Genomic DNA, 10,959 nt, shown 5'->3' on the forward strand with positions numbered 1-10,959 from the left:
TAGATGTATAATAACATTCTCATTAATGCCAGATGTTCCAATTAAAATGGAATCAATTTCTATATGCTTTACTTTCATTACATAACTTGTATGAAAAAGTGAAAGATTACTGAAATTCTCTGGTTCTCTACCTGAAGCATTTGACAACACTGCTTTAAAATTGCCACGTTTAGGGGCACCTGGGTGGCTCAGTGGGTTAAAAATCTAACTTTGGCTCAGGTCATGATCTTATGGTTTGTGAGTTCTAGTCCCACATTGGGCTCCACACTGGCAGTGCAGAACCTGCTTGGGATTCTCGCCCTCTTGCTTTCTGCCCCTCCCCCACTTGTACGCAGGTGCACGTTTGTTTTTTTTCTCTCTCTCAAAATAAATAAACTTAAAAAAAATAAAACTGGCACCTTTAAAACTGCCACCATTAAAACTGCCACCTTTTGCTAGGAGATCCAGAGTATCAATAAGTTCGCATCTGTGGCAAGCAGTTTACATGCAAAAGAAAACTTGGGTTAAAAAATGAGCTAATTTAGAACAGTTATTTGACCTATAAGAAAAGCTATGCTTCATTCACTGATAAATAATAGCACCTCTACCACTGTACATATTAGTTATTTTAAAGAACGGTATAGTCTTCTTTATATTTTTTAGGTTTATTTATTTTGAGAGAGAGAAAGAGAGGACACACGAGTGGGGGAGAGGCATAAAGAGAGAGAATGGTGAGAGAGACTCCCAAGCTCCGTGCCGAGCTCTGCAGGGCCCAACCCCACGAACTGAACTGTGAGATCATGACCAGAGCCAAAACCAAGAGGCTGAGGCCCAACCAACTGAGTCTCCCAGGTGCCCCTAATACAGTCGTCTTCAAATAATCATAGAAAATGCTCATGTTTCTTCAGTGGATTTGTGTTTTCTGATTTCTCCTTTTTTTCAAATATGATAAAATACATGTCTGCTGAATCTTATGGCAGCAATAATACCAAAGTCCTCATGATGGATGTTATATGCCTACAAACATTTTGTCTAACTTACATGTCAATTATCAACTGTCTTAAAAACAGAAAACCATTAAATATGCTGGGTTTCTTTCTTAGCTCATTACTTTTAGGTTTTATTGCAAAATTAAAAAAAAAAAAAAAACCCTTATGTAACAACATGACCAGTAAGTTGGAGATGTATATCTTAAACTGATTGCAAAACTACTGTGGCATTTTAGATGACTTCCTGTATGTATATAGCAGAGATGCTCAGCCTCCATTTTTTGCACATTTTCCATATACAACGAGCTCCTCATGTTTTCTACTGACTTCACCAATGGTCTGCACTTGTGGTCTTCTCTAAACTGGCGGATAGTCCAAGCAGCCTAACTGGCAGGGTCATCAAACACTTTTCTCAACACTGTCCCAAATCCAAAAGGAGTTAGCTCTTCATAATAATTAACATCTGAACACATCTAATTTTATTAGCCAGCCTCGAACACACTTCTGGGAAAAGGTAATGAGAGCAGAGAAATGCTATAAATGGATTTTTTTTTTTTTAGATTTATCCAGGTCTTAAATTAATACTTGGCTCACTGCATATTCGACTGCTAGAGTATTGAACTAGATTGAACAGGGGGCATGAGCAAGTGCAAATAAACAGTTATAAGGCTTATGTTCTCACTTTGTTCTTTAACACAAAATAGTGTTTTTCTAAGTTGATGAGTGGGAAAGATATGAAGATACTATACTTATGACTCCATATGACTGAAATACCTGGAAAACATTCATGCTTCACACCAACTACCAATATTATCTAATCTTCCTTAAAATTAGTTTGGGATCATGTGCCAATTCTGTCTAAAGGATGGTTAGTATGTGTGTTATTTCTGGCCTAGGGCACGAAAGAGGAAGTATGCCTCCTTTCCTCGACTTTAACAACTTTTTGAGGCCATAAGATTAAAAACCTGATTTCCAAAGGGTCTCATTACAGGGAAAAAGCTAACTTGTACCATCATCAAACTGGCATAGGATTTACTAAAAACCATTTCTTACGCCAAACCCTAAGAGTTGGAGGTTTTCAGGGTCTGTATTTTCTGCTCTCTTGGTTGTTTCATTTTTTTTGTTGTTGTTGTTGTTTCTTCTGCTGTTGTGGGGTGTTATTTGTTTTGTTTTCTGGGTTTTTATTTTAGTTACTACAGCCTTTTCTAGCCTAATACCTCTTGACAAACGGATTTTAGAACTAGAAGATTAAGCTTCTGCTTAACACTATTAAGGAGAGGTAGTGTGAGTGGAGACTCGGCGTTTAGTGGAAAGAAATAGGAAATGGGGTTGGGGGACAGATGTTCCATAATTCTAAGCAACTAATCTATTATTACTGTTTAGACAAAAATTCTGCTCCCCTGTTTTAAGATCTATTACGGTCTTGTTTTCAGAAATACCCAAATGGTTACAATGATCACTAAGAAGTTGAGGTGACAGGCAGGGAAAAAATAAAAAAGGAAGCATCAGTCTTGAAAATGCTTTTAAAAAATACCATCCACATTTTTATAATACTTTTTAAAACACTGTATTTTTTGCTGGTACCATACTGTTTTGATTACTGTAGTTTCATAATGTATTTTGAAATCGGAAAATATAATGCCTCTAGCTTCATTCTTCTTGAAAAATACTTCTTTTGTGTGTGTATTTAATTCATTTTGTCAATGCTCTTTAAATTTTCAGTGTACAAGTATATCACCTAATCAGTTAACTTTCCTAAGTACTTTATTATTTTTGTTAATATTGTAAATGAGGTTTTCACTTCCTTTCCAGATAATTCATTGTTAGTGTACACAAATGAATTGACATATGGATCAATGGAACAGAATATAAAGACTGGAAATCCACACATTTATGGTTAACAAATCTTCTACAAGGGTGCCAGGAACACACAATAGGGAAAAGATAGTCTCTTCCATAAATGATGTTAAAGAAAACTGTATCTCTACACAGAAACAATGAAATTAAAACTGAATCTTAAACTATGCACCAAAATCAACTCAAAATGGATTAAAGCCTTCAACATAAGACCTGAAATCATAAAATGGCTACGAAAAACAAACAAACAGGGGAAGAGCTTCTTGACATTGATCTTGGCAGTGATTACTGTTGTGGTGGTGGTTTTTTGTTTGTTTGTTTGTTTTAGGGGGAAGGAGAGGGGCAAATGGGAAGGGAGAAAGAGAATCTTAAGCAGGCTCAATGCCCAGCCCAGAGCCCATGCAGGGAATGGTCTCATGACTAGGAGATCATGACCGGAGCCAAAATAAAGAGTTGGACACTTAACCCGACTGAGCCACCCATGTGACCCAGCAATAATTGTTTTTTGCATGTAATACTAAAAGCATGGCAACAAAAGTAAAAATAGAGAAGTGGGAGTACATCTAACCTAAAAGCTACTGCACAGCAAAGGAACAACCAACAAAATGAAAAGATAATTTATGAAATGTGAAAAAAAATATTTGCAAACCATGTATCTGATAAGGGGTTAATCTCCAACATACATAACTCAATAGCAAAAAATTTTAAGAAAATCAAATAACCTGAATAAAAAATAGGTAAGAAACATGAAAGGACATTTTCAAAAGAAGACATACAAATGGCCAACAGATACATAAAATGGTGCTCAGCATCACTAATCATCAGGAAAATGCAAATCCAAACTACAATGATCTATCATTTTACATCTGTGACACTCGTTATTACCAAAAGGACAGAAGATAACCATTTGTATAATCATTATAGGAAATAGTATGACAGTTCTTCAAAAAAAAAAAAACAAAAACAAAAACAAAACTAGAGCTACTATATATGCAGCAATTTTACTTCTGGGAATATATCCAAAGAAACCGAAATCAGGATCCTGAAGAGAAATATGGTACTCTTATGTTCAATGGAGCACTATTCAAAATAACCAAGATAAGAAAACAATGGGAAAGTCAGTGAACGAATGAATGGATAAAGAAAATGTGATATAAATATACCTGTACACTGGCGAGGAGCCAAAAAGGGTTGGAGTTTGAGTGATAGGCGACATGAGACAGACCCTCCTGGATGTGCGGCTTCTGGCTTCCTTCTAGCAGTTTCGCGTCCCAGGAATTCCCTGCCAGCCCGCACTGACCTCTTGAGATCCTGTGAGATCCCGCGAGAACGGGCTCCCTCTGGGAAAAGTGGTTGCAGCTGCAGGTTACTGTTGGCCAATACCCAAAGCCATTTGGCAAAGCCACATAGCACACCCTACAGACTCCCAGGTGTGCCCTGCTTGCCTTCCTGGGAATCCCCACCCTCTATCCACCTGTATCAGGTTCTGGCTCTGACCGGAAATTGTCCTCAATTGTGTTAAACAAATGCATCCCCAACAATATTCAGCTTCTTAGGAAGAGAGGAAGGGAGGAAGAGAGGAAGGAAAATAGAAAAAGAAAAAGAAAAAAAAATCTGCCATTTGTGACACTATGGATGCACCTGGAGGACTTTACACTATATCCAATAAACCAGACGTAGAAAGACTAATACATGATCTCACTTATAAGTGTAATCTAAAATAAACTCCTAGAAACAGAGTAGAATGGCAGTTGCTAGGATTTAAGGGAGGGGGAAATGGGATGATGCTGCTCAAAAGGTACAGAGTTTCAGTAATGCAAGATGAGTAAGTTCTGGAAGCTCTAATATGCATCATGGTGACACAAGTTAACAGTGCTGTATTGTATACCTGGAATTTGCTAAAAGAATATATCTTAAATGTTCTCACCACAAAGATAAAAAAAAAAAGAAGACAATACCTATATGAGGTGACATATGTATTCATTCATTTATGGTGCTCATTTCACAATTTACACATATTTAAAACATCAAATTGCACACCTTAAATAAATGCAAGTTTTGTTTTTCAACTATACCTCAATAGAGCTATTTAAAAATACTGTCCATTAGGGGTACCTGGATGGCTCAGTCGGTTAAGCGTCCAACTTCCGCTCAGGTCATGATCTCTCAGTTCATGGGTTCAAGCCCTGCATCAGGCTTTGTGCTGACAGCTAGCTCAGAGCCTGGAGCCTGCTTCAGATTCTGTGTCTCTCTCTCTCTCTCTGACCCTCCCCTGCTCATGCTGTCTCTCTCTCTCTCTCTCAGAAATAAATAAAACATTTAAAAAAAACTTAAAAAAATAAATAATAAAAATAAAAATACTGTCCATTAGGCCACTGTTTATCCTTTGCCCACTTTACATTCCTTCACAGCATGTTACACAACATGGCTTGGGTTATATAGTTATTTATTATGTACTCATTATATAAGGATTCTGATAGAAATTTATTTCTTTGAGAACTTTAGGTTTAACTTTACAAAGTTCATTTAGAGCTTTCTTATACTAAGTTTCCAGTGACAAGAATAGAACTACATACTTAGTTGATGTGGACACACATTAAATGATTTCTAACTACATGAAGAAATTCTCATTTCATTATGGATATGGAGGTTAGCATTAAAAAGTGAGTCTTTGGGGCGCCTGGGTGGCTTAGTTGGTTAAGCGTCCGACTTTCGCTTGGGTCATGATCTCACGGTTCGTGGGTTCGAGCCCCGCATCGGGCTCTGTGCTGACTGCCAGCTCAGAGCCTGGAGCCTGCTTCAGATTCTGTCTCCCTCTCTCTGACCCTCCCCTGCTCATGCTGTCTCTCTCTCTCTCTCTCTCTCCTAGAAATAAAAAAATAAAAAAAATAAAAAAAAAAAAAAAAGTGAGTCTTTGCTGGGGCATGTCAGACTCTTGATCTCCACTCAGGTCATGATCTCACCGTTAGGCGTTTCAATTTATGAATTTGAGCCCCATATTCGGCTCTGCACTGACAGCCTGTAGCCTGCTTGGGATTCTGTCTCCCCCTCTCTCTGTCCCTCCCTCAAAATAAATCAATAAATTATTTTTTAAGTGAGTCTTGGGGCACCTGGGTGGCTCAGTCGATTAAGCAGTGGACTCTTGATTTCACTCAGGTCATTATCTCACATTTCTTGAGTTCAAGCCCTGTGTCGGGGTCTGCACTGAGAGTGAGGAGCCTGTTTGGGATTCTGTCTCGTGCCCTCTGTTTCTGCCCCTCCAGCAACTCTCTCTCTCTCTCTCTCTTCCTGTCTCTCAAAATAAATAAATACTTTTTTTTTTTTAAGTGAGTCTTTGCTGTTTCAGAGACCTTCCCACATGCAGCGGTAGCTGCCATCAAAATCAAGGAGAAGTAAAGCGGAAGTAAATGTGAAAGTAAAAATTCAGTGGGCATCTGAGTCAGGGGCATTGAGAAAAGAGAGCTACCATCTGAACGTATCACTAAAACTGAAGAGCAAGACAACACAACCAAATTTAGGAGCATAGAAGTGGGCACCGAGGAGACAAACAGGGAATGGAGATAAAGAAGTACTGAGCAACAGCCTAGAAATTTGTCTAAAGAAATATTGTTTTCCTTTCACACTTCAGCTGTTGCTGTAACTCCTACTGTATAATAGGGTGAGCTGGAGGAGGGTTTGTACTAGGATGTGATCAGTAGAGATGTTAATATATTAACTGTCTAATAAACCAAGTTTAAAAAACTATTTATATAGATAATCCACAAAACATTACATGATGAGACCACATCATTTTCTGTGTATTTTATCTTGTTAAATTTAAGATTTTCTACGAACTAAACTTAGCATTTACTTTGGGCACTATGGACAGGTATCAATTTAAAAACAAAAAAGGAGTCAAGTCAAATAACTCATATCAAACAATCAGGAGTTAAAACACCAAACAAACAAACAAACAAAAAAAGATAATTTAGAGAAGACTTATAATTCCTTAAAGTAACATGGGTATGCACTGCTTGGCTTTCCTTGTACAACTTGCAAAGTGAAGGTACTTGGTTACTGATATAGATCATTTATTCACTTTATTATTATGTAAAATGCTGAAACTTCTAATACTAATCATTTTATAGTTATATAGATTTCTGTACTCACAGCAATTTTCACACATCTTAAAACCAAATCAAAATTTAAATAGGACAGAAATTTTATGATAAATCAGTTAAACTTACATTACTTTTCAACTGGTTTATATGGTAGCAGTTAAAGGAGCAAATCATCATCTCAATGTCAAAAAGCACAAGCATTTTACTGTTCTGATATCCGGTTAGTAATTATACTATTAAATTGATCGTTTTGGCATTAATTCTGCAGAAGTATCTCAAAAAGTGTTCTGACAATTCTCTTTCACGAAATTTTACAACGTTCTGATATAATCACAAATATTTTGTTTTAATTGCATTTTATTGCTAAATGACGGTTGCTCATTTTGTGAGCTTTGCAATTCAGGAAACAACAGATGTTGGCGAGGATGAAGAAAAAGGAGAATACTTAACACTGTTGGTGAGAATGCAAACTAGTGCAGTCAGTCTGGAAATAACTATGGAGGTGCCCTAAAAAATAAAAATAGAACTACCCTACAACCCGTCAACTACACTAGTAGGTATTTATCCAAAAGATACAAAAATGTTCATTCAAAGGGGAACATGCACCCCAATATTTATAGGAGCATTATCTGCATTGAGCAAATTATGGAAAGAGCCCAAATGTCCATTGACTGAGGAATGGATAAAGAAGATGTGGTACATACACACACAATGCACCCCAATATTTATAGCAGCTCTATCAACAATAGCCAAATTATGGTAAGAGCTCAAATGTCCATCAACTGATGAATGGATAAAAATGTACACACATACACACACACACACACACACACACACACACACACACACACTAGAATATTATTCGGCAATCAAAAAGAATGAAATCTTGTCATTTACAACACGTCAGTGGGACCAGAGTGTATTATGATAAGCAAAATAAGTCGGTCAAAAAAGTCAAATATCATATGCTTTCACTCATATGTGGAATTTAAGAAACACAACAATGAAAATAGGAAGGGAAGCAAAATTAAGATAAAAACAGAGAGGGAGGAACCTCCACACTGTTTTCCAGAGGGGCTGTACCAGTTGACATTCCCACCAACAGTGTAGGAGGGTGCCCGTTTCTCCACATCCTCGCCAGCATCTCGTGTTCTCTGATTTGCTCATTTTAGCCACTCTGACTGGCGTGAGGTGGTATCTCAGTGTCATTTTGATTTGTATTTCCCTGATGGGGACGGATGCTGAGCATCGTTTCATGTGTTTGTTGGCCATCTGGACGTCCTCTTTGGAGAAGTGTCAGTTCATAACTTCTGCCCATTTCTTCACTGGGTTGTTTGATTTTAGGGTGTAGAGTCTGGTTAGTTCCTTATAGATTCTGGATATCAACCCTTTATCTGATATGTCATTTGCAACTATCTTTTCCCATTCTGTTGGTTGCCTATTAGTTTTGTGGGTTGTTTCCTTTGCTGTGGAGAAACTTTTAATCTTGATGAGGTCCCAATCGTTTATTTTTGCTCTTGATTCCCTTGCTTTGGGGGATGTGTCAAGTAAGAGGTTGCTGCGGTGGAGGTCAAGGAGGTTGTTTCTTGCTTTCTCCTCTAGAGTTTTGATGGTTTCCTGTCTCACATTCGGGTCCTTGATCCATTTTGAGTTTATTTTTGTGTATGGTGCGAGAAATTGATCTAGTTTCATTCTTCTGCATGTTTCTATCCAGTTCTCCCAACACCATCTGTTAAAAAGGCTGTCTTTTTTCCATTGGATATTCTTTCCTGCTTTGTCAAAGATTAGTTGGCTGTATACTTACGGGTCTACTTCTGAGTTCTCAATTCTGTTCCATTGGTCAATGTGTCTGTTTTTGTGCCAATACTATACTGTCTTGATGATGACAGCTTTGTAGTAGAGGCTAAAGTCCGGGATTGTGATACCTCCCGTTTTGGTTTTATTTTTCAGTATTACTTTGGCTATTCATGTCTTGTGTGGTTCCATACAAATTTTAGGATAGTTTGCTCTAGCTTTGAGAAGTATGCTGGTGCAATTTTAATTGGAATTTCATTGAATGTGTAGATTGTTTTGGGTAGTAATGACATTTTAACTATATTTATTCTTCCTATCCAGGAGCATGGAATGTTTTTCCATTTCTTTGTGTCTTCTTCAATTTCCTTCCCCTATGACCCAGCAATAGCACTGCTAGGAATTTACCCAAGGGATACAGAAATGCTGAGGCATAGGAGCACATGTACCCCAATGTTCATAGCAGCACTCTCAACAATAGCTAAAACATGGAAAGAGCCTAAGTGTCCATCAACGGACGAATGGATCAAGAAGATGTGGTTTATCTATACGATGGAATAATACATGGCAATGAGAAAAAATGAAATCTGGCCTTGTGTAGCAACATGGATGGACCTTAAGGGTGTTATGCTGAGTGAAATAAGTCAGGCAGAGAAGGACAAATATCATATGTTTGCACGTATAGGAGGATTAGGAGGAACTTGACGGAGGACCGAGGGGGAGAAGAAGGTGGGAAATAGTGGGGGAAAGGGGGAGAGGCAAACCATGAGAGAGTCTTGAATGCTGACAAAAACTGAGGACTGATGGATGTGGGGGGGTATGGGCACGGAGAGGGGCACTTGTGGGGATGAGCACTGGGTGTTATATGGAAACCAACTTGGCAATAAACTATTTGTAAATAAATAAATAAATAAATAAACATTAAAAGAAAGAAAGAAAAAAAAAAAACAGAGAGACAAACCATAAGAGACCTTTAAATACAGAGAACAAAGTGAAAGTTGCTGAAGGGGAGGTGGGTAGGCTAATGGGTTAAATGGGTGATAGGCATTACGGAGGGCATTTATATTGAGAGGAGCACTGGGTGTCATTGTAAATAATGAATCACTAAATTCTATTCCTAAAATGATTACTCACTATATGTTAACTAACCTCAATTTAAATTAAAAAAATAAAAAGAAAAAAGAAAAGGCCTGCCTCTTTATCGATACTGTAAATTAACATATTACTTTTTCTGAGAATATTTCAAGTATGTCCCAAAATAATTAGATGACAGTATAAGTAATTATTATCCAGATTGCTAAGATATACATGTATACTGCAACAACAACCATAGACTTTTCCAGCAACAAATAACTAAATAAAAATGCCAAATTATTAAGTACCCATTATTTTACTTAGTTACGTTTAGTTTCTAGAGACTGAAAGTTACTTCAATTTATATATAGATTAAATGTGCTGAAGTGAGAAACAAATTTTGTGTGTTCAGCAGAAAACAGTTACACTACAAATTATTTTACACAGGATAAACTATTAGCAATGTCTTGATTTTTGTTTGTAAAGCAGAAATATATAAATCTACATATTTTTAAAGTTTTTCCTTCTTCCTAGTATATTTTTTATATTGTCTTAAAACATATTTTAGGTCAGAGGTATTGTAGCTCAGGTAAAATAATCAGATTTCTTTGCCAGAGATAATTCTCACATACATTCTCTGAATCTTATTTTCATCTTTCTGAGAAGTTTGAGCATATATACTTGTTCTTAAATACACTTGTAAATTATTGTATCACTATAATTTTAAAAATACCCCTGGATTTTTATTAAAATAATGATAAAATGCCTACCTATATCTCTATGGGACAAAAATCACATGGGGCGCCTGGGTGGCTTAGTCAGTTAAACTTCTGACTTCAGCTCAGGTCATGATCTCACAGCTAGTGGGTTTGAGCCCTGTGTCAGGCTTTGTGCTGACAGCTCAGAGACTGGAGCCTCCTTCCAATTCTGAGTCTCCCTTTCTTTCTCTGGCCTTCTCCCACTCGTGATCTCTTGCTCTCAAAAATAAAACATTAAATAAATCACAGAAACACTGACTTCTTACAGCAACATATATATTCCTCACATATTTCATAAAGCGATTTTGAAACTAGGAACTAGAACAATGAATTTGTCACCACAGAATTAATTGTTGTTTCATTCAATGTACAGATTGTTTTTTTTTTAATTTATTTATTTTCTTTTTTGCC

Source organism: Hyaena hyaena, unplaced genomic scaffold (genome assembly GCF_003009895.1).
Source record: "Hyaena hyaena isolate Hyena2069 unplaced genomic scaffold, ASM300989v1 scaffold_965, whole genome shotgun sequence".
NCBI classification, from domain to species: domain Eukaryota; kingdom Metazoa; phylum Chordata; class Mammalia; order Carnivora; family Hyaenidae; genus Hyaena; species Hyaena hyaena.